Raw genomic sequence first — 22,976 nt, 5'->3', positions numbered from 1 at the left:
AAAAGGCGATTAAGAATGAAATGCAACTTCTTGGTGGTTTCAGCTGGGTTAAACAACGGTCATATAAGAAGATAATATTGCAATTATCTATACAGAATTTATTTATATTATCCCAAATATTAGTTACTTTGAGAGATTGTCGTTTTAGGAATATGATGGCGGGAAGCAAATTTTTACATGTAGGAATTTTAAGACAATATTGAGAAAGTTTTATAAAAATGTATACATAAAAATGTAAATGAAACTATATGAGTATTTTATTTTCTACATGTTGTTATAAAATACCCACACAATCCTCAAAATGGGTATGAATTCTGAGATTAAAAGAGGAAATATTATAAGAAGGTTCTAACTGACCGAAGCGAGAGAACCTCAATTTTATTTAAATGATTGGAGTATAATGACTTATACATCTAAGTTAGCTAAAAACTAAAGTATACCAAAGACTATTTATGAACGAACTTGCTGTTATATAGCCACAGCAAGAATTTAAGCGTAAAGTAGCAGCTACGCGAAAAGGAGATAAGTAGCCGCGGGATACCTTTTACCTTTCCTAGTTCCTAGTTAATTGAATTATTGACTCTTTTCCATCAGCAAGGTATTGGAAAATTGCAAGGTATTGGAAAATCCGTAAGGAACTTTTTTATGATAAATACATATGAACCAGTGAAAAAACGTAAACAAATTTCATTGACATAAGGACTTTTTTTACTATGACATTTTGTCATCTCTCCGGCAACTGGAAATTTTTTTTTAGTTGTTATACTTTTATTTGAGAAGAAGTTATAGAGGTGTTGTTTGACACTCTTCAAAAAAGTTAACTCCAGGCCACTCGGAGAATTTAGAATAACTAAACATCAAGAAAACAGGCACAGAATTAAAAGACTTTTAAGTTTAGTCTACCTCACCACTTGTGTGAGATTAAATTAAAGCATACAAATATAAAATTTACTAAACAATCTGCACCTAGTTTCAACACAAAGTTTCCTTTTAAAATAGATAAAAATTCAACTAATTAAATATAGTTCTATTAAAGACTACAAGATAGCTAAGACCACGACCGAATTTCGAACATACATACCAAACAAGGTCTAACATTAGTCTAAAATATTCCCAGCAAGACCAGCATTAGCGTTGCCAAGAGTCTGTTTTCTTGTATCTGCAGGGTAACGGAACGTAGACTAAGCTCTCATACTTTACTAGTAAATCTCTAACTTTTATAATAAAACTGCTTGCCATTGAAACATATATAAATTCTGGAGTGAGGACAACTCGTGGCAGCAGAAAAAAGAAAAGTAAATTAAAATAACTTTTGGTTAGGAAAACTTAAATATAAATGCCTTAATCTATGATTTGATATTCAACGGTGCGGTAAATTATTAAGTTTCGTTGATAAACTAAACCTCTCACGCTTTTCCAAAGAGGCTCATGAGCGGCTCAGAGGTAAAGTTATTGAACACTGGCAGTTCGGTCCGGGGCTCGAATTTCCACAAACGGGCTGGCTGCATGGATGTTTTTGTGGTTTTCTCCATGTATAATGTTTATAAAAGCCAGTTTTCCTTATAAAGTCCTCCCCGAAAACATCCATTCCCCAAGTCGCTAGCCCTTGAGTGCTTTGCCGTAATCAAATAACCCAAACAAAACTTTCCAAAGAGTAACACTTTGAAAGGGCTATTTACGAGAATGCGTGGAAGACTGGATTCCGCCCAACGACGATATTTGAGAAGTCTTGTTGATGACAAGTATATAATAACGGAACGTAATATAGTACTTTAAAAGTTTTCAAACATTTTGATAAGCAGATTTTAGATGCCAGAATGAAATCGAAGGTCACTAGGTTTTGTCATTGGTGACCTGTAGTCATCAGCGTGGAGCAGTCCAGCAGCAACATTTGCCAAGGAGTATTGATGATAGAAGTTGGTAACATATCGTGCGCAGCTGTCGGAAGATTTTGAAAAAACTGCTAGAAACTCTTCTAACGTCAAAAAATTGCTTGAGAATTCGAGATAAAGCTTGAAGTTTGCTTTCCAGCAGCAATTGTAAAAATGCTAGAAAAGAACCCTTACAGTTAAATTAAAAATTGATTTACAGCTGGAAACGCCACGAGTCTTCCTCGCTGAACGCAAAAGAGATTTTAAGTTCCAGAACTAAAGCAATGAAAAAAGTATAAGAAAGGGGCTTGTAGAAAGGAAAATAATATTGGGGTGATTATTAGAGAAAGGGATTTTATTTATATATTTACTTATTTGTATCTACAAATACCAGGTCATAAGTATAGGCACAAGTACAATGTTCTATCTAAATAGGACCTTAATCCATTCGGGAAATGCATAAATCCAGATAATGGCCTTTTCTGTTTCACATGGACTTATAGGATATCAGAAATTTATTTTATTGATCATGCATGTATTATAACATAACACTTGCTAAAACATATTGCTACCGCTACCGGTTCCATAGCTCTCTGAATGATCACTTAAATATCAGGAAGAAATTTATAATTTCTTATAAAAATTTTCACAAACTGCACAATATGTAACTTCAAAAAGCTCAAGCAAAACGTGCATATAAACAATTTTGCTTTAGGGCGCGAGAAATATCGGCAACTGCCAAAATCGCTTACACATTAAATTCACAATTTAGCAGAATTTCGCAGTTAAATTACACACAGCTAACAGATAACAACAAGAACTCAGCCGATACTTCTGTGGACTTTTCTGGTACACAGTAAAATGTAAATTTTTGTTCTTCTCAGATGCCTACAAGATACAGGTTGAAGCAACTGCATATTATGTTCGCTGGTTTTGCCAGCTATTGAGCTTCCGCTCCACTTGGAATTCCGAGATAAAACACCTCGACGGCAATCTGAGGGCCTAACACCCCTTTTTCTTCTAGAATCAACCTCTTGAGAGAATTTTGGGCTCAAAGTGTAGTTTGAGTGCTCTGTTATCACACGCACACTATATGTTTACAAACATCCATGTCTTATCCGGGATTCGGACAGGAGCTCTTCGATACGCCAGTCAACGTCAATTACCATTATTCCTACTGCGCGGCTTAACCTTTTGATGGTCATGAACGAGCTGAACTCGCATTCCCGTTCCGCACTGCAGTAGGCGCAAAAGAACAAGCTCGCATTATAAATTTACGACTGACAGATATCACGCGTATTTAGGAAGAAAGCAATCTCGAAATCCCCAAAGGATTAAGGGTCTAGTGGCATGAGAAGTCAAAACCTTACATTCCTCCTTTGCGATGGAACTGGAGAAAGAGATACCAAACCTCTACGGTAGCGTTTGGTTGTGTGAGCTGGAAAGGGCTTACGAAAAAAAGCAAGTATCAGCAAAAAGGATTCATGTCTATTGGTGGGAGTGGTGCCGGTTACATTTATTAGTTACATCATATCAGAAATTTGTCTAGCTAGCGAAATACTTTGAAAGAAGTGTAATATGCAGTTTGTAGAGACATAATTTTTTTCGAAGCAGTAGACACAAAAAATGAGCAATGCTCTCGCCAGGACTCGAACCACTGACTTCTCGAATACGCGCCGAGTGTGCTGACCACTAAACAACGAAGGCATGCTAAGAAGGCGGGAGAAATACTTTATATATTACGCCTTTTAAAGAGCGACTGGGGATTAGGCAACCCAATCGCCAAATCCAGGTGGGGGAGAATTATCATCCATCACCCTTTTAGCACGCGCTTCACTGTAAAGTCATTAGGATCTTTTTTAAATCAAGAAACGTAAGAAATGAGCAATGCCCTCCCTGGGACCATGAACTTCTCAAATATTCCAATACGCGGAGAAACACCTTATAAGTTCAATAATGTCCCGAATTAGCTACAATAACGCACAAGATGCATCAACTGCTGCGACGCACAAAAAGCAACCACAGCACAGAGCATCCAGCATACTCTACGGAATGCCTCTAATATCACAGTTATATTATATGGCAAAACGCAACACAATGTACGAATAACCTCTAGGTTACAAACATAGGCAATAAAGACAATATCAGATGTATACAGATCCTCCTCCACAAGGGCGCGGACAGACAGCAGTCATTTAATCTCTTGATAAAATTTTCACATGATTATGATACAAATCATCTTATAATTCAAGAACCATACACCAGAGATAGCATAGGGTCAGGCTTACAAATGCAATGGATTACCTTTCGGGCATTCAGTTAACTCATCGGCTGAAGCAACAAGAGCAATCACAATGGAAACTTCTTGTTATCAAGACCAAGAGTCATCGTCGCAGATCTACTGGAATTACATTATCTGCAGATGTTAGAACCTCCATCTGCTCTCCTCCTACCATAGATATCGATACCATCACGCAAATAGAAGACATATAAAGATGTACACCAACTCTTCTAGGCTTGTTTGCAGGAGGTTATAATGCACCAAAGGGCACATGGGCTAAGCTTCTATTTCTTCAAAAAGACAAAAACTTGAAAATTACATCTATGTGAACAGAATGGTTATAAAGAACACAGTAAACGCACCCCCAAAAAGCCTTTGCCGCTAAAATTGTAAATGGCAAAGACTGGCAACATCTGACACTCACATCCTTACAAACCAATGGCATTATATAAAACTAGAAAGTCATAAAAGCCACGGAAGACAGTAGCCTATCTGATCATAAGTACCTCACTTACAGCATTTGAAACTCATCTACTACAGTCACAGCCAAATACTTTAAGTGTCCCAAAAAGGAAAGTCAAAACCTCCAGTGGACCTCCCACGACTACGACTAGAAGAAGCATGGCTAGAACAAAAAGTACAGCGGAAGAACTGGATGCATACACAATATCTCTTCTCACCAAAATATGTAACATCAACGATAACATTTTCCCGCACAGAGTCTAAAAAACTTACTACCTTAGTCTGTGAAAACAAAGATCTCCAAGCGCCGCAACACAATAAGACAAAAACTAAAACATACGACACAGGATGCTTAGTGTCAGCTCCTTCTGCAGAAATTAAGGAAAGAGGGATGTTTATAAAAGTATGCTTTAGAGCTTGGTAACAAAGCTGGAACGATTTTTGTACCCATACCACAGAAGCGCATGATGTATTGCACAAACTAATAACGAACAAAACATATAAATCACAGCACTTCCACTTCCACTGGACAAACCACAAAAAGTAGCACAGAAACGCTTAATACAATATTGGATGCAGTATTTCTAAATAACAATCCTGAGATAGACACGCCATGGAATATTTTATGCGGACGGACACCACCAAGGCATCAACGTTTGATGACCCGCCATTCACATATCATGCCTTCCACCAACTGCCTGAAAAAGGCTTTAGACCGAGATGTAATTGGCAACACCATAATCAAAATGATATCCATCTGCCTTCTATTTGCGATAGGAAGTGTACGAAAAATTTACAGTAAATGGATTATCTCTCCATCTAAAGTAGTCTCAATACTTGACTGGAAGGCTACCTTAGCTGAAAAATCATCAACCCATGTCCTCATGTATATAAAAGACAGTAGTTTTACCAACAAGGAAAACGTATAGCACACAGTCCTCTTGAGCCTCAACTTCTGAGTTGAAAAATCATCAACCCATGTCCTCATGTATATAAAAGACAGTAGTTTTACCAACAAGGAAAACGTATAGCACACAGTCCTCCTGAGCCTCAACCTCTTGAGTTCGTTCGACAACTTCTGCCTACATTCTGAATGCTATACAAGACAGAAAATGCCTCAGCATGCCCACAAAATTTCATATTCTGGACTATCTTGTGTAACCTGGCTTTCAACAGCATCATCAATGCAGAATGGTTTAGTCATATCTCAGTTATTGCCTATGCTGATCATATGGCTTTCATAGTAAGGAGAACAAGAGACGAAGTTAAACGACATTGCAAAGAAACAAGTGAGCTTTTCTATAAGCACTGCAGCCAAATCGAGCGTTACATCTCCGGCAATGTTCCAATTAATGAAATCAATGCACTTATAATTCCTAAATAAGGGACCAAACTCACAATAAAGCCCAGAATAGAAATGAAGGCACATTGAATTAAAATCATCAGTACAAACAAATACCTAAGACCGACATGGGATCTATGGCATAGTTGAATACGACACCTAGTGGACCTCAAGAATCGCACTTTAAGAATTGCTCACAAACTTCCTCAATTCTTAGGTGCCTAGTGAGAGAATCTAACAACTACTGAATATCATCTACACAGCCAGTTGCTGAAATATCATAACTTATGCAGCTGCAGTCTAGTCAATAAAACTTCTACCGCTGCAGCAAATATCCCAGTAGGACTGATATCACTGTATATATAAGGAAGTAACAGCTGCTCCAAAAGGATACAGACAGATATAAACGCAGTTCCACAACACATGGTTTCATTCCTGATGCGTACGAAGCATCAAACAATAAATTGCACATTCCCTCAGCTGTCAGAGGGGGTCTACAGTATAAGTATACATCTCAACAACAATTTACCACTTTCAGTACGAAATTCCAGTACTATACAGACGGTTTCGACCAAGGTAATGGAATTGGCTGCACCTCTGTTCAGTACACCAATGAACAAGAATTTCGCACATGGAAAAAGCACAAGTTTCAAACAATAATAGCATCTTCCGGGCAGAAGCGCACTCATTAGCAATGGCAATAACTCATGCAGACTCATGCAATGGCAATTACTCATGAAGACTCATGCATTGACAATCGACACTACAACGCCAGTCTCTACAGAGATTGCTGGTCAGTGCTACTTGACATCCTGAAACCAGTTCCCTGTTCTTATGTCATCAGCATTACTCAAAGGGCCTACAGTGCTTCAGACACTTTAATTTCTAACTCCACTGGATAAAAGAATTTGTCGGAAATCAAGAAAATGAGAAAGCAGATGAACTGGCAAAGGAGGCAGCTCACAACCATCGCAGCGAATTCACATCTGCCTTTACCCTACTGTCACTTCAGAAAAAGTTGTTAGAATTTAGCTAAAGCAAAATTACAAGACGGATGGGACCATACACCACAAGGCCTACCTAGTCTTTCCCAAAGTCAGCAACAAAAGATGTACTTCCATTGCTCATCTAGCTCGCCACATTATAGGTCATGGGCTATATCCAGTCTATTTTCAGCAACGTTGTCTAAGTGATACGGACTAATTCATCTGCAGTAGTTTTGGAACTTCCGAGCATTGCCGGAAGAGCTGTGCACTAACATCTACCACTATCTCAGGCTTTCTGACTATACAGTTGACAAAATCCCATACCATTGCTATATTGTCAAAGAAAATGCCCTCATCATAAAAATCAAGGCCACTCTGGACATCCTGGCAGCACAAGGCTTAATATGTGTTATGTTACATGATTCCTGTTCTTTACGAAGTTGCACAGTACAACCTCATAGCAATAAGCAGTTTTGTTTCTATACAACACCCACTATCACTTTCTTGCAAACCTTGTAAAACCACAGTGTCAAGAGAACTGCACACAGCGCGAAGCGTGGAAATCAAAGACGACGGCAAAGTCCTCATATTTTGTTACCTGTGACTTGTATCGCGAATGTTGAGTTGGCTAGTGCAAAATTGATAAGAAAGGAGGTAAAAACCATCTCAGGTTTCAGGCATGGCAAAATTCAGGCTCCAAACTGATTTACTGTTCTGAATAATAAAGAATATTTTTTGCAAAAGGTCTAATATACCTGTTTTATCCAATATTTAGTATGCAAAAAGATTTTCAAATTCTTTTGGATTCTTGGCTGCAACTTTTTCATAGAATTTCCTATTCATTCTAGGAAGATAGTCACAACTCGTCCGTTAATACGTCATGTATATGCTTATTTGTCTTATGAGCCGTAATAAGCTAATTAATAAAGATGGCATTTTATGGGCACTTAAAGATGCATAAGCAATAAGGGATATTTCCTTACAGGAAAATTAAAAGTAGGTGAAGGGAAAGAGAGACTATTGTCTCTTGGAAGTAAGTCAAGCAAATAAGAATAAGATATGGGATAAAGGATAAGGGATAGACGAATGGAGTAAGGGTAAGAATAAGTTCTATGAATTGAATGCGAAACATTCGGACTGAACAAGTGTAAATAATACAAAATGAAAACGAGACAAGGTTAAATGCAAAATTATGTACAAATACACAATGAAGAATGCAACGCAATTAGAATAACGTAGATGCAAAAGGAAGTAAACTCTTTACATAAATAAGTTGAGTATAGCTGAGTTACGAAATTGTGGTCCTTAAGAAGATGAGACGCACAGGGCTTTATCATATTATTTATATGAATAATTTGATATCGAAGAACATCGAAGAAGTTATCAGGTTCAATGTACCGCCTTACTTGCTTTGGGAATATTCACGAACCTGACTCGGAACAGGGAGCTTACTAAAGCTATGTTCAATAAATGTGGGAAGTAGACAAGATACACAGGAAGGGTATACGAAACCCTTTATTTTTCACTCTTTACAATAATTTCCGAACTTCGGAATAGAGAGACCAACCACTTGTGGTCTGAACGTAAGAATATAAAAATATTAACTAAACTCTAACTTAATTTGGAATAATAAACAAGGGCCTACGTGGAAGATTGGCCGTAGATTAACAGGAAGCCGTATGTAGTACAGAGAACTGTTAACACTACAATACGTTTGAAATTATCAAGAGGATTAAACCTCTGGCCTGGAAGACAACCAGCAACCGAGTAAAACTGCTAAGGCAAGCGGCCTGCTTCTACTAACTCCTTCCTCTCCGCTTGCTTGGCAAAAAGCCACAACTTAAGTACTTGGTGTTCGCCAGACAAATTTGCATAAATAAGTTAAAGCTTTTAATTCTGGCCGGAAGTAGAAAATAAGAAGTGATAGTAAAGATTTAAAATAAAATAAACGTTAGTAAAACTTAAGATCCTTACATACTTCCCGCCAGAGTTAATTAGTTTGAAACTGAGGTCTAAAACGACCTTGTTGAAAACTTTTAGCTCTAGAATCTAACGCGAGGCCAATCTTTTACAAACATTTTTCACTAGAAACTAGAAATTTAAAAAAAATTTGTTTTTACAATATCAGCTCCACGGAAAACCACTTTTCATCTGTACTGCATCTAAACAGGAGCTTTTAGTTCAAATCTGGTTCCTTCCAGAGATCTGGAAGGAAAACTAGTTTAATGAAATGTTACACAATGAAATGGCAAGTAACATGAATATTTATATTTCTCTTAACATTCTTATTTCGTTCATGACTTTATTTTAATTATCTCTCCCCGTGCTCTCTGACATGTGTTGTATAAGAAAACACCAAACACGAATGTGTTTATGTATACGTGTTCAACACTACCTCCTACAATCAAAACACTAACGTGTTAAAATTCAACATAACAAGACCTCGTAACACACCCTATCTTCAACTCTAAGCCCTGAGGTACTATTCTGAAAGTGGCTAACTCTGAAGTGTAGCGTCAGAGAGCCTAACTACATTCATTCAACCTTTAACACATGTTCACAATACTTCTCTCTCTCTCTTTTTTTTTTTTTTTTTTTCAGTCACACGAATAAGTTTAAAATTTTTGGCATTACTTTCACTTTTACCATATCACAGTATTTCTTAACATTTAAAATAACAGTTCACATTGTATATAAGAACATATTAACATGCCGTTAATTTTACGCATTTTAAAACATACATTAGTAGTACATTGTTAACTTCTATTCTTTTCCAAGCAAGTGCCAATTCTTCTACATTGAAATACTACATTTCAAAAGTCTTTCAGACTAAAACTTCTTTCTTGCCAGAATGTTTTAAATAAAATTTATACAATAACTTTTACAATATTCAAGTATTTACACATTCCTATTATACATCAACTTTAGTTTTACTCGCGAGTAATTGAAAAACATAATACCAAAATAGGTAACAATTCATTTCTCGCCTTTTTGGCGATAAAGGTAGACCTCACATGAGGTAAAACTTCTTGAAATCTGCCACTTGCAGTAAGAATGAAAGATTAACTTAAGTTTGCAAAGTAACATAAAATTTTACTTATCTTTGTGATATTCGGACATTCTTTTCTAAGCCCAGTCCTGGAAGGTAGCGAAGATTCTAGTTTGATTTATGCTCCTTCTTGTGCGGACTCGCCCTTCAGTGCCTTCCTCTAGAAGCTTTCTTTTTAATCCAGTTCGGTCACCCTTGAATACCTTCTTTTTCGCCTCTGCCTGTGGTCTTGGCCGTTTGATGGTAGCTGGTCTTGGCGGAACCGGGAAACTTCTTTCGCTTTCCTGCTTGGACCTCGTTGCTGGCCGTTCAAATTTTCCTTGTATCTTTTCCCTCCGCCGCTGGTGGCCCTTCCGCAGTTCGGCGACATTTGCTGCGGAGAGTCCTGTCCGATGAGTAGATCTTCCGTTTGGGAGCCGGGTTATAGTTGCCGTTATTTCTCCTGGCTCTCTTTGCATTCGTCGTGCTTCTCCCTTCTTCATTCTGGGGGTGGTCGTGAGCTCTCTTTTCTGGACGGTGGAACGGCTTCTTTTTCTTGTTACCTTCAATTTTTCCGCGGGGCAATTTTCTTTTCACTTCCTTCTGTCTCTCATTGGCTTGCCCTTGTCGTTTTTCCACCTCTGGAGCTTGTGCCTGCGGTGTCTGCCGTGCGGGATCCTGCAAAAGATCTGAAAAGATTTGCATTTTATTACGATCGAAGTAGGGCTTGATTTGATCAATGTTTGCGGAACAGGTTTCACCATTTCTGGCTTTTAACACTACTACAGCGTGAGTTATTTTTTCTATAACATATGGTCCTTCAAATCGTGGAAAAAATTTGGCAGTTTTATCTTCTGGTGCTGAAGAAAGTGAATGCTTAATTTTTAAAACTTCTTCCTCTACTTTATAAGTTACTCCCCGTCGTTTCAAATCATAATAGAGCTTCTGTTTTCTTTGTGCTACTTCCGTATTCTTTTTTGCTTCCTTAATTAGTTTTTCTATATCACCCATTTTAAATTCTGGGGCTCTTTGTTGCACATAAAATAATTTATCTAACGGTGTTATAATCTTTCTGCCTAAAAATAACTCAGCAGGAGTTTTGCTCGTTGTATCATGTTTTGCGGTCCTAAGGGCGAAAGCAAATTCATTGACATAGTTATCCCAGCTTTTATGAAAATTTTTAACATAACTACGGATGATTTTCACTATATTTCTATTGACCCGTTCCGCTATATTTGATTGCGGCCGATACGGGACCATTTTTAAATGATGTATGCCCAGTTTTTGGCACATGTCTTCAAATATATTACTTACAAATTGAGGACCATTATCCGATATAACTTTTAGGGGCGCCCCGTATTTTAAAATATATTTATTTAAAATAGAATCAGTAACTAATTTCGCGGAGGCTCGTATTAAGGAAACAATTTCGGTCCACTTACTAAAATGATCAACCATAACAAGGAGATAGCGACTTTTATTTTACTCACTTTTTGGGAAAGGGTCCAATAAATCGATGCCAATTATTTCATTTGGAAATTCGGATTCAATACTATTTAGAAACCCGGCCGGGCGGAAATTAATATAATTAACTGCTTGACATGTTGGGCAGGACTGGACATACGCTCTTGTTAACTTTTTGCAGTTCAGGAAAATAGCCTGCCTCGCGTACGCGTTGGATAGTTTTTCGAATATTAGCATGAGAAGCTAAAGGGCTGTCATGTAACTCCTGAAGGATATTTAATCTAAGACTAGCTGGGATAACAGGTCGAAATTCGTTGTTGGAATTTGTAATTTTTGTATAAAATAATAGACCATCTATTAGTTCGTAATGGGCCGCCCTATTCCTTATCGCCACAATATCTTCGTGGCTAAAATTTTCAGGATCCTTTAAATACTCATAAATGCTTCCAAACTCTGGATCCTTACCCAGTTCGGTTATTACAGTTTCTCGGGAATTTATTGTACATGCTGTGAGCATTGCCACCTTTACAGTATTACTTTCTTCATCTATTTTTATTCTGGATAGGGCATCTGCTACGATATTTTCCTTTCCGGGAGTATGCTTGATTACCAGATTATATTCTTGTAGCTTGAGTGCCCATCTTATTAACCTTGGGGATAAGTTTTTCCCTGAGTACAATCTAGTTACCGCCGCATGATCAGAATACACTGTTATTGGCGCCTTTCCAAAATAGACTCGCAACTTTTGCACTGCTAACAGAACTGCAAGTGCCTCTCTCTCGGTCGCGGAATAATTTCTTTGTGTTTGATTTAAAGTTCGACTAAAAAATGCCACGGGCTGCTGATTTTGCAAAAGTACCGCTCCTACCGTATAATCTGAAGCATCCGATGAAATTTCTAAATTCTCATCCTTTTCAGGAAATTTCAACACAGGGGCTTGCGTTAATGCTTGTTTTAATTTTTCGAAAGCACTATTGGCTTCGGCCGTCCACGAGAATCTTGCCTTTTTCCTTTTTAATTTTAACAATGGTTCAGCAATAGCTGCAAAATCTTTTATAAAGGACCTATAATACGAACAATGTCCTAGAAAAGAAGAGAGCTACTTCGCCGTGTTTGGCGGCGGATACTTTTGCACAGCGATTATTTTTGATTCGTCTGTCTCGATTCCTTTCTGAGATATTTTGTAATCTAAATATTTTAATTCAGGGGCTGCAGATTTGCACTTTTCGACATTAACTTTTAGACCGGCCTCATTTAATAAAGAAAACACCTGTGTTAAATCCTGTACATGTTGGTCCAGATTATCACTAGTAATAATGATATCGTCTAAATAGATAAATGTGGACTAAAAAATGCCACGGGCTGCTGATTTTGCGAAAGAACAGGCCTTAACACAATGTCCATACATCGCTGAAATGTTAAAAAACAGGCCTTAACACAATGTCCATACATCGCTGAAATGTTGCCGGTGCCCCTGAAAGGCCAAACGGCATACGCAGGAATGCATAAGTGCCAGACTTGGTTATAAAAGTAGTCTTAGGTACGTCCTCCGGTCTAACCCCTATTTGAAAATAACCAGTCGTTAAGTCTAAAGTCGTCATATATTTGGTAGACGTTATGTTCCTTAGAATTTCTTCAATAATAGGTAACGGATATACCGGATATTTAGTTATGGAGTTTAATTTACGATAGTCAATCGCGAAACGCCACCTTTTTGGATGTGTTAATGGATAGTCATTATTTTTCTTACATAAAACCACCGGGCTAGCATAACTACTTGAGATGGGCGTTATGATCTTTTTACGTAGCATATCGCTAATGTGCCATTCTATAATTTTTTCTTTATTCTTATCATACCGGTATGCTTTGTGGCGAACTGGCATTCAATCTCCGGTGTCGATACTATGGTTAGTAACTTGAGTAAATCCTGGAATATCACTAAATAACGAAGCAAATTCACTTACCACTTGTCGGATTCTTTGTTGCTCTTCCTTAGGCAGGTGATCAAGGTTTAACATTGGCGGTTCCGATTTTTCTTCTCGAACTGGTTTCATCGTCAGCTTAAGGGACGCTTCATTAAAATCCAGCGTTGCTTCTGCCTCTGAAAGAAAATCTATTCCTAAGATAATATGTGCTTGCAAATTCTTTACTATAAAAAACATAACCTTTACTTGTTCGTCCTTATACGGACGTATAGCGGTAATTTACCTATGTACTTACATCTTTCTCCTTGCTCAGCTAACACTGTCGTATTATCCGAATTATATATGCGATATTTACGAAAATACTTCCTAAAAAAATCTTCTGCCACACAGGAACACTGCGCGCCTGTATCCAGGAGTGCGGTGGCTGGGATATTATTCACCAACACTTCAATCTTTGGAAGAGTCAAATTTTTCACCATCACTGTATTTAACTTGAAGGAAGAGGGGTTTTCTTGGCCTTCGTATTTCCGCACGCTCCCGTCAGCAGAAATCCGTTTTAGTTTAAATCTTGTTTTTTTTCCTTTCCATGCTTTCCTTCTTTTTCCATTGGCCTTCAGACTTTTTTCCTGGATTGCTATTGAACTGTCGACGTTCGCCGGCTGTTTTTGGATGCTCGGGTTTCCTTGCCCACTGATTCGCTTTGCTTCCGTAGCCGTGTGCTTGACTTTGCTGTGGTCTTGGCTCACCAAATTGGTTTCGTTGTTGATATTGGCGTCTTCTTTCAATGTCCGCCGTTATTCTACTTTCAAACTGGATTGCTAGTTCAAATAACTTTTCCAGTGTAGTCGGATTCCTTAATTCAATAAAGTCTTGTACTTGGGGAAGTAACCTCGGCAAAATCGCTTGAATTATCTCAGGATCCGGACGGTTTCCATACAAGAGTTTGAAGACGTGAATTTTTCTTAAAATAAAGGTGGAAAGATTTTTGATTCTTTGCTGATATATGCTGAAAAGTTCCGCTTCTAATTTCGCACGATCCCTTACGACAGGGAAGGATTTTACTAGGGCAGTCTTGAAATTTTCGTAAGTATAGGTGGGACTTCCTGCTTGACCCAAGAGACTTCTGCCTATGCATTTGAACCAATTAAGCGCTTGGCCTCTCAAAGCGCTGGTAGCTAAGGTAACTTTCTGGAACTCGTGCACGGGATACATCATGAAGTGGTTCTCCAATTTTTCCAAAAATCTGGTTACCGGTGAGTTTCCATTAAATGTTGCTTCTGGTTTCATCGCTGCGCGCATGGTCTGGACGATGTAACCAAATCCTTCCAGGGCGGCAGCTGGCATTTCTGGATTCTGAGCCGCTTCTGCAGGCAGCACAGGTTCTTCTTGAAACTCGGCCACGGTTATTCTTCTTCGTTGGGCGCCACTATCAGGTTCAGTGTTTCTCCTTACTTGCTTTGGGAATATTCACGAACCTGACTCGGAACAGGGAGCTTACTAAAGCTATGTTCAATAAATGTGGGAAGTAGACAAGATACACAGGAAGGGTATACGAAACCCTTTATTTTTCACTCTTTACAATAATTTCCGAACTTCGGAATACAGAGACCAACCACTTGTGGTCTGAACGTAAGAATATAAAAATATTAACTAAACTCTAACTTAACTTTGGAATAATAAACAAGGGCCTACGTGGAAGATTGGCCGTAGATTAACAGGAAGCCGTATGTAGTACAGAGAACTGTTAACACTACAATACGTTTAAAATTATCAAGAGGATTAAACCTCTGGCCTGGAAGGCAACCAGCAACCGAGTAAAACTGCTAAGGCAAGCGGCCTGCTTCGACTAATTCCTTCCTCTCTCTCGCTTGGCAAAAAGCTGCAACTTAAGTACTTGGCGTTCGCCAGACAGATTTGCATAAATAAGTTAAAGCTTTTAATTCTGGCCGGAAGTAGAAAATAAGAAGTGATAGTAAAGATTTAAAATAAAAATAAACGTTAGTAAAACTTAAATCCTTACAAAGTTTCCTCGATTACAATCCAGTCCTTTTCTTTAAAACCCGTTCGTTAAATTTGTATATGTCATCATTTACAGTGTTACTTTTTAAATCTCTGTGGAATAATGAATTTCTGAGATAGCAGTGAGCATTTAGTGCCTTACGAAAGATTCTGTTTTGCACTACTTGCAGTTTTTCCTGATCTGTATCGCCAGATAGGTGATCCATAGCAAAGGGCTAGCCTGATGTTGATGGGGTGGTGACGGTATGCTGCGCTGATAGGAGGACTCCATATGGTAACTGGTGTCCGTTGCACTTATTTAGGTTGCCTATTAATTACTGCATAGGGAATTTAAACACATTTATTATTATTCAATGAGAAGCTCTATTAACAAGACATAAAAACAATTGACAATTAGTATTGAATGCATAGATAAGTGTTGTCCTCATTATATAAGGATCTTGCTAGTGTGACAAGAGTTTCCCTAGTGGAGAGCCTAAGAACGTTCTCCTGTGTTGCTCTGGCTGAAACAATTTGCAAACTGAATAAGTCAAGCACTCTTAATTTTTCAGTTGTATTTTACGTTCTTTGATTCGTTATATTGGGTTGAAACATAGGTAATGGCCGTTTTTTTTTATTTAAAATTTTTTATTTTAACAAAACAAAAAACAATAAATTAGTCAATAATGTATTCTTTTTGGACTTTCAATAAATAATTTGTTCGTTCTAAACGAATACTGTGGTCATACTTTCTGTAGTACTCAAGGTTCAAGCTATATTGACATTACGGTTGTGGGATCTGATCTTCTTGCAGATATTTTGTGTTGGTGTCAACCAGATTATGAATCCCTTTCTGATCACTGTACGATTGAGTTTGAACTATCTGTAGCTTCTAATAACACTTTCTATGACAGAAAAAACAGCAAAATTGTCTTCAGTGGAATGAAAGCTAACTGGAATATTTTTTACAATACATGTAAGCAGTCGATTGATGAGTTTTCGCAGTTTATTGAGTGCTGTACGGATAAGCATGCATTAAACTCTCGACTAGAAAATTTTGTCTCGATTCTCTATAACGCATCCAAGGCTTCCATGCCTCTAAAAACGTCAAGGGTTCATAAGGTACCTTGGTGGACTACTGAAATCGAATGTATGAGAAAACAGGTTAACGCTGCTAGACGTAGATTTCAACGAAATCGTAATCCTACTCTTAGAGAGTTATATAAACAAAAATATCTTCACTTAAGGCATAGTTACAGTTTAAAGCTCCCGGATGCAAAGCTTAAGTCTTGGAGAGAATTCCTAATGAGTATAAATGAAAGGAATGTTTGGAAAAAAATATATACGAATGGTATAAAGAAAAATTTTATGAAAGGAATTGAAGTCAGTGGAATTTATCTTCCATCTGGTAATTGTACAAAGTCGCTTGAAGAAACTGCTAATGAGGTTCTTAACAGAAGCTTTCCCACTGACCATTTTAGCACGATAATTCGTTTCATAGAATGATTAGGGCTGAAGCTTCGTTAAATTATGTTGCTAATCCAGATCCTCCATTTACTATGTCAGAAATTAATAGTGTTATAGAAAAACTTAAATGCAATAAAGCTCCTGGTCTTGATTCTATTTCAAACGAAATTTTGAAGCAAGTTCATAGAATGTTTCCAAATTTATTCTCCAAAATCTTCAATACTTATCTGAGGCTTGGTTCATTTCCTCGTTGCTGGAAAACAGCGAATGTCGTTTTAATCCCTAAGAATAGTTGTCCTCGTATCCCGCATTTAGATAACTTGAGATGCATTAGTCTTCTTCCCAGTTTAGGAAAATGCCTAGAAAAACTGTTTGTTAATAGAATTACCTGGTTCTTGCATAATAAAAAACTGCTAAATAAAGCACAGTTTGGTTTTACCCCTCATAAGAGTTGTGAAGATGCTCTTTTGTGCTTAAAAGACATAGTGGACGAAGGTAAGAAGAGAAATTTACACACAGTTTTAGTGTTTCTTGATATCAAAGGTGCTTTCGACCACGCCTGGTGGCCTGGGATACTTGTTTTTTTTTTTTTTTTTTTTTTTTTTTTTTTTTTTTTTTTTAGGAAAGCTGGTATTCCGTGTAATATTTACCACCTTATTAAAGATTTTCTGCATGACAGATCTGCATTGCTCTCCCTTGGCCACGTTTCTTCCTTCCGCATTTTGGAAAGAGGTTACCCTCAAGGCTCGGTTTCCGGACCTTTATTGTGGAATTTAATTATGAATGATCTATTCAATAGACTCTCACATTGTCCGAGTTGTAAAACAATTGCTTTTGCTAATGATCTACTAATTTGCTTTCAAGAGAAGTGTCCCATTACTCTCTTTAATACGGCTCAAAACACCCTTAATATTATTTCCAATTGGTCCAGAGAACAGAAATTGGAATTCAATCCTAATAAATCTAAAATTATGATAATTAAAAGAAAGCATGTCAGCTATACAAACCAACAACTGTACTTGGATAATACCTTACTCGAAACGGTGAATGAAATTAAATATTTAGGCGTTATTCTTGATCATAAGTTTTGTTGGAAAAATCATATTTTGTATTTATCCAATAAGTGTGAAAATATACTGAGAGGACTTAATCGTGTCTCTTGCAATACTTTTGGTTTAAAATCTAATGTTATTGATATGATTTATAAGCAGGGTATTGTCCCCTTTATTTGCTATGCTTCTAGAGTGTGGGGAACAGGTTTAGAAAAGAAGATTAATTCCCGTATACTTCGCAGAATTCAAAGAAGAATTTTACTAAGAGTTGTGCGTGGCTACAGAACAATTAGCTACGAAGCCTGTTTCGCAATATCAGGATTTCCTCCGATTGACCTTCATGTTTTGAATGACAAAAAGTTTAAAGATACCATCAGCAAATTTATGTTCTATACCAAGGTGTTGTTTGAAGATCTTCCTCATCCTGCCAATTCAAACTATCGTTTATGACAATTCTGTTGATGATAATTTCCCTGTTGTGTGTTATTCAGATGACAGTAAAATTAATAATCGAGTTGGATTAGCTTATGTCGTTTTCCATAATGGTTCTGAATTGGAATACAAACTCTTTAGAATTCCCAATGAATGCAGTGTTTTCCAAGCCGAATTACTGTGCATTAGTGAGTCAATTAAGTGGATATCTGACAACTGTTCGCTAAGTGCTAAATTTCTTATTCGCACTGATTCTCTTTCATCCTTATTTTCTCTTAGGAATATCTTCTCATATAATAAATTAATTGTGACTTCCCATGCTCTTCTTAAAGACCTTAATAATAAAGGCGTTGATGTTATCTTTTCTCATGTACGTGGCCACACTGGCAATCTAGGAAATGAAAGGGCTGATTGGTTGGCAAAACAAGCTACACATCTTCAAGTAATTACTCCAATGATACTTCCCAAGTCATTTTACAAGAACAAAAGTAGGGATGATACATTACTCGAGTGGAATGGACTATACAGGAATTCTACTACTGCCTCTTTGACTAAACTATATTTTCCTTCCATTCCTCACAGACTGAATAATAAACACGTTTTCTGCAATTTTGAAGTTACTCAATTTCTAACTGGACATGGTAAATTCAATTAATATCTGAAAAAATTTAGATTATCTAGTACAGACTTGTGTTCATGCAGTTTCGGGGGAGTGCAAAATGTCGAACATTTGTTGTTCTGTTGTTCAAAGCTCAAGGAAGGACGAAAGGAACTCATTTCTAGGTTAAACTCTATGAATATTACATTTCCTCCCCCTCTTCATGTATTTGTCCAACATAAAATGGCTTTCTCTTTCTTCTGTAAATTTATCTCTTACGTATCATCTGTAAATTTGTAAGTTTATTTTATTTTGTGTTGTGTTGTTGTATTTTTTTTTTTTTTTTTTTTTTTACTTACCTCTGTAAGCCTTGTGTAATACTATGTGGTGCACAGGGATTTAAAAATTTCAATAAAAAAGAAAAAAAGAAAATAAATAAATTAAAAAAACTCTGAAATTTCCCCGATTTAATTAATTAATTTAATGAATATATAAACATTTTAAAAATGACTCAGGCAGTTATATGACAACAAAACAGCAATAATTAAATCGGCCTCTATTTCCACCGTCCATGACTTCACAGTGAGAGACATCGCCGTATTGAAAGTTACCCGTGATCCTTCAGAAGCAGAACTTTCGTCTGATTGGTTGAACGTTCGAAGAACACGTCTCCAGCCGGAACATTTTCGGACAAGTTTGAAAATGTTGCTCGTAGCCGGGACATGTTCCTCTAGCTAGACGAAACATTTCTCGGAAGCCTCCCGCTTAGCAGTGCTACTAGAATCTCGTTTTTCGGAATTGTCCCGGGTAAGCGCGCGCGTCCCTAGAAGTGATAGCCTCTTTAGGTTCACGTCACCGCTGTTGCGTTCCCGCTATCACTGAATATCATACATGTTAAGCAAGGAAGTTATAATTCTTTTTAATTAAAAAATATTCATAATATTTCTACACATTTTGTTTTGAAATTGCGTCATCCAACTTAGATTCACATCGCCGTTGATGCGTTCCCGCTAGAAGTTAAAACTGACTGAAAAAAGTGTAGAGTTGACATGGAAAGTGTAGTAATGAAATGGCGCCGTTTCATTTCTACCCTCTTATACAGTTTTATTCGAGCTTGATAAAATTTTACTCAATTCACCTTGAACCAAAATAAGAAGAAAATCACCATCTATCTGAGATTTCGAAAGTATACCCATCTTTTTAAATAGCCTCTTCTATCTGCATAAAAGCTCTGATAAAGCCGAGCTTTAATTATAAAGAAATGTGTATATTGCTTTTAAATTTTTAATTTTCTAAGCAATTACAGCCTTTTCCCCAACCCAGGTCTTACGTTCTGCTGAAAGTAACGCTATGAGAAGTGACTATTTGCGCCGCCGTGTGCAAGATAAATTTAAAACCTTACTTTTCATGCAATGGCATAACTTCCCAGATGTCATGGAAGATAAAATATGCCAGTTTTTTAAGGTAGAAAGATTCGGTTAAAAACGTATCTTAAGCTTAAAAAAGAAGCGTCTTTTGCGACGAAGCGTAAAAAACATTCTACCTCCCAATACCCTTTTCCATTCGGCCATGAAAATTGTGGCTTTAAACTAGCCATCAACAACTCACAGCACGCACGACTGTGAACTCTGAACTTCTCTGATAATTTTTCTGGTCCCCTGAACGCAAAATTGTTCTTAATGAGTTGTTACCTCCAGTTCTGAGATTGCGGATAACAAAAGCGAGGTAAAGAAGGAGCTCAATCATAAATATGGCAGAAGTTTATGAGATATATACGATGTATATGCGGATGAAAGTACAGATTCTGATTTTTAATTGTACAGTCGCCATAAAAATGACGATTATTCTTATTATTTTTTACGACAACTGAAGGTGTACTGAAAAGCGTCAAGTTTTGAAAGCTTAGAGTGGTCTTTCCAAAAGTTTGGAAGTGCTGCATTATGTAATTCTATTTTGCATTTATCAGCCAGTGCTTTGGCAAAACTCTGACATCATCGATGCTTAATTGCTTTTGATCGTCCAGGTTTCCTTCAGTTTAATGCTGACATTAAAAATCTTCTTAACTTAACCTTTCAGTTACGTTTGACTACTTTGCTAGGTTAAGTTACAATGCATTTCTCCTTCGTGTGACTTCCTAAATTAAGTAAATATTACCCTTGCGCGAAACAAGATATCTTTAATTTATCCTTTCATGCGGTTTTATAAATGGTCAATTCTCGGGATGTTGCCATTCGAGAAAGTATAAGATCTTTAATTTACGTTTTTATCAGAATGTAATTGCTTAACAAATAGAGCGACGTGATAGTAGTATATGCACTTCTGGGTAATTTTTTGCAGCTTACTACGTCTATCTTAGGGAACGTCTGGATCAAAAGTTCCAAAACACCCTTGGTATAAATTTATTATAATACATAACTTGATTGGTGCCACACTCTTAATTTATAATACGTTCAATCGATCAATTTTTGAATTATTTAAATCGATAAATTTTATGAAGATTTTCCAGCGATACGCAGGGTGACGAATAGTGTTATTTGAAACGTTAATAAAAAGTGTATTTCTCACTTTTTTAAGAAACAAACCACGTCGTTAGCAGTGACAGTAACAGAAGTTTTGAATGCACCACTAGCAGTTCGCTTCTTATGCTTACTGGGGTAGTGTGAACCATATGCATAATTTAAAAAATCCACCTCAGCGTTTTATCCAAAAGTCAACGCTTTCTGTGCAACGCTCCATGAGAAAGTATCCTCAGTCAGCTTAAAAATGAGACACTTTTCAAGTTCTTTCCTATATTATGGTTACATGAAAGAGTATTCCAGTTTAATATGTTTTATTTGTCAGGCCGTCAAGATGTTCCTCTACAACGAAATAATAAATATGAAAATAATAACAAAATTCTATATATGAAAATAATTCATTAATATAACCAAAAAAAAATAACCATATGATAACCAAAAAAAAATTCGTAAGACATATAATTCTGAAAATGATCTTATCATTATAATTCATTGGTAACTACGATCGAATATCATTATTCTAATTTAAATAAATTTTGAAACAATATTCTTTAGGAAAACTGGTCAGGAAAATTAGCGATATTCTAATGATTTGTCATTTTGGCACTTCCAATTCGTAAGTCACTGTTTCATTCATTATCGCTTGTTTGTTTAACCAAGTCTTATTTTGCACTTCAGCTTTGTTCGATTATGCTGAAAAATTCTTTCAAATCAACTACTGTACTGCTATTGAGGTCATCATTTTTTGTTTTATGTGAGGATACTTTATTCCTCCGATTTTATTTAATTTCTTCTGTTTACTGAATATCAACTTCTATCAGAAGGGGAAAGCATTCATCACTACCAAATGCAAAATTAAGTTTTCATATTTCAAAGCATTACACAAGCTGTTTACGTCTCTGATGAGAGTTCTCTGTGTTTCTTCAGTGCTATAAAAATAATGATTTTTAAGATGAGATTTCGCTTTCGAGAAAAGAAAGTAGTGTGCGAGGGTTGGTTCACGAAAAGAGTAGATGAGGACTGTGACCTTTTTCTTTGTTAGAAATTGCTTGACGAGTATGAAATTAAGTGCTTATCGTACAGGGGCTTAATGTGTTGAATTACTTTTCTGAAGTTTACCCATTAATAATTTTACAAAACATAGAATTCCCTCAGGAACAATCTTATGAATCATTTCTATTTTAAAAAAGGTCATAAACACGGCCTTTGTTTGAGATATTCGACATCGAAGTTCCTATGGCCAAGGTGAATCTTCTCCAAATCAAGTAAATGATTGCCGGTTATCTAATTAGAGTCATAAGCAAAGCAACAAGTTTCATCTGCAACCACAATCTGCGTGAAAGATTCAGGGTAAACGTCTGGCATTTCGATCAAATCGTAACATCCAGAAATTCAATCTTCTTTCTACTCTACTTAGTATGCGAGGAACGAAACAAGAGCAATTTCTTCCTCTTCTTACAACAATTTTGATAAGCAGCCAACAGCTATGATTCGAAGAGATAAGTGACAACTTTTGAACGCTTTCTGTGTTCTCATCCATTCGAAACTGCGAGG

This window comes from Stegodyphus dumicola, chromosome 1 (assembly GCF_044657685.1).
Source record: "Stegodyphus dumicola isolate Sdum_Otavi_A_Nest chromosome 1, ASM4465768v1".
Lineage (NCBI taxonomy): Eukaryota > Metazoa > Arthropoda > Arachnida > Araneae > Eresidae > Stegodyphus > Stegodyphus dumicola.
This window is presented reverse-complemented; position numbering follows the sequence as displayed.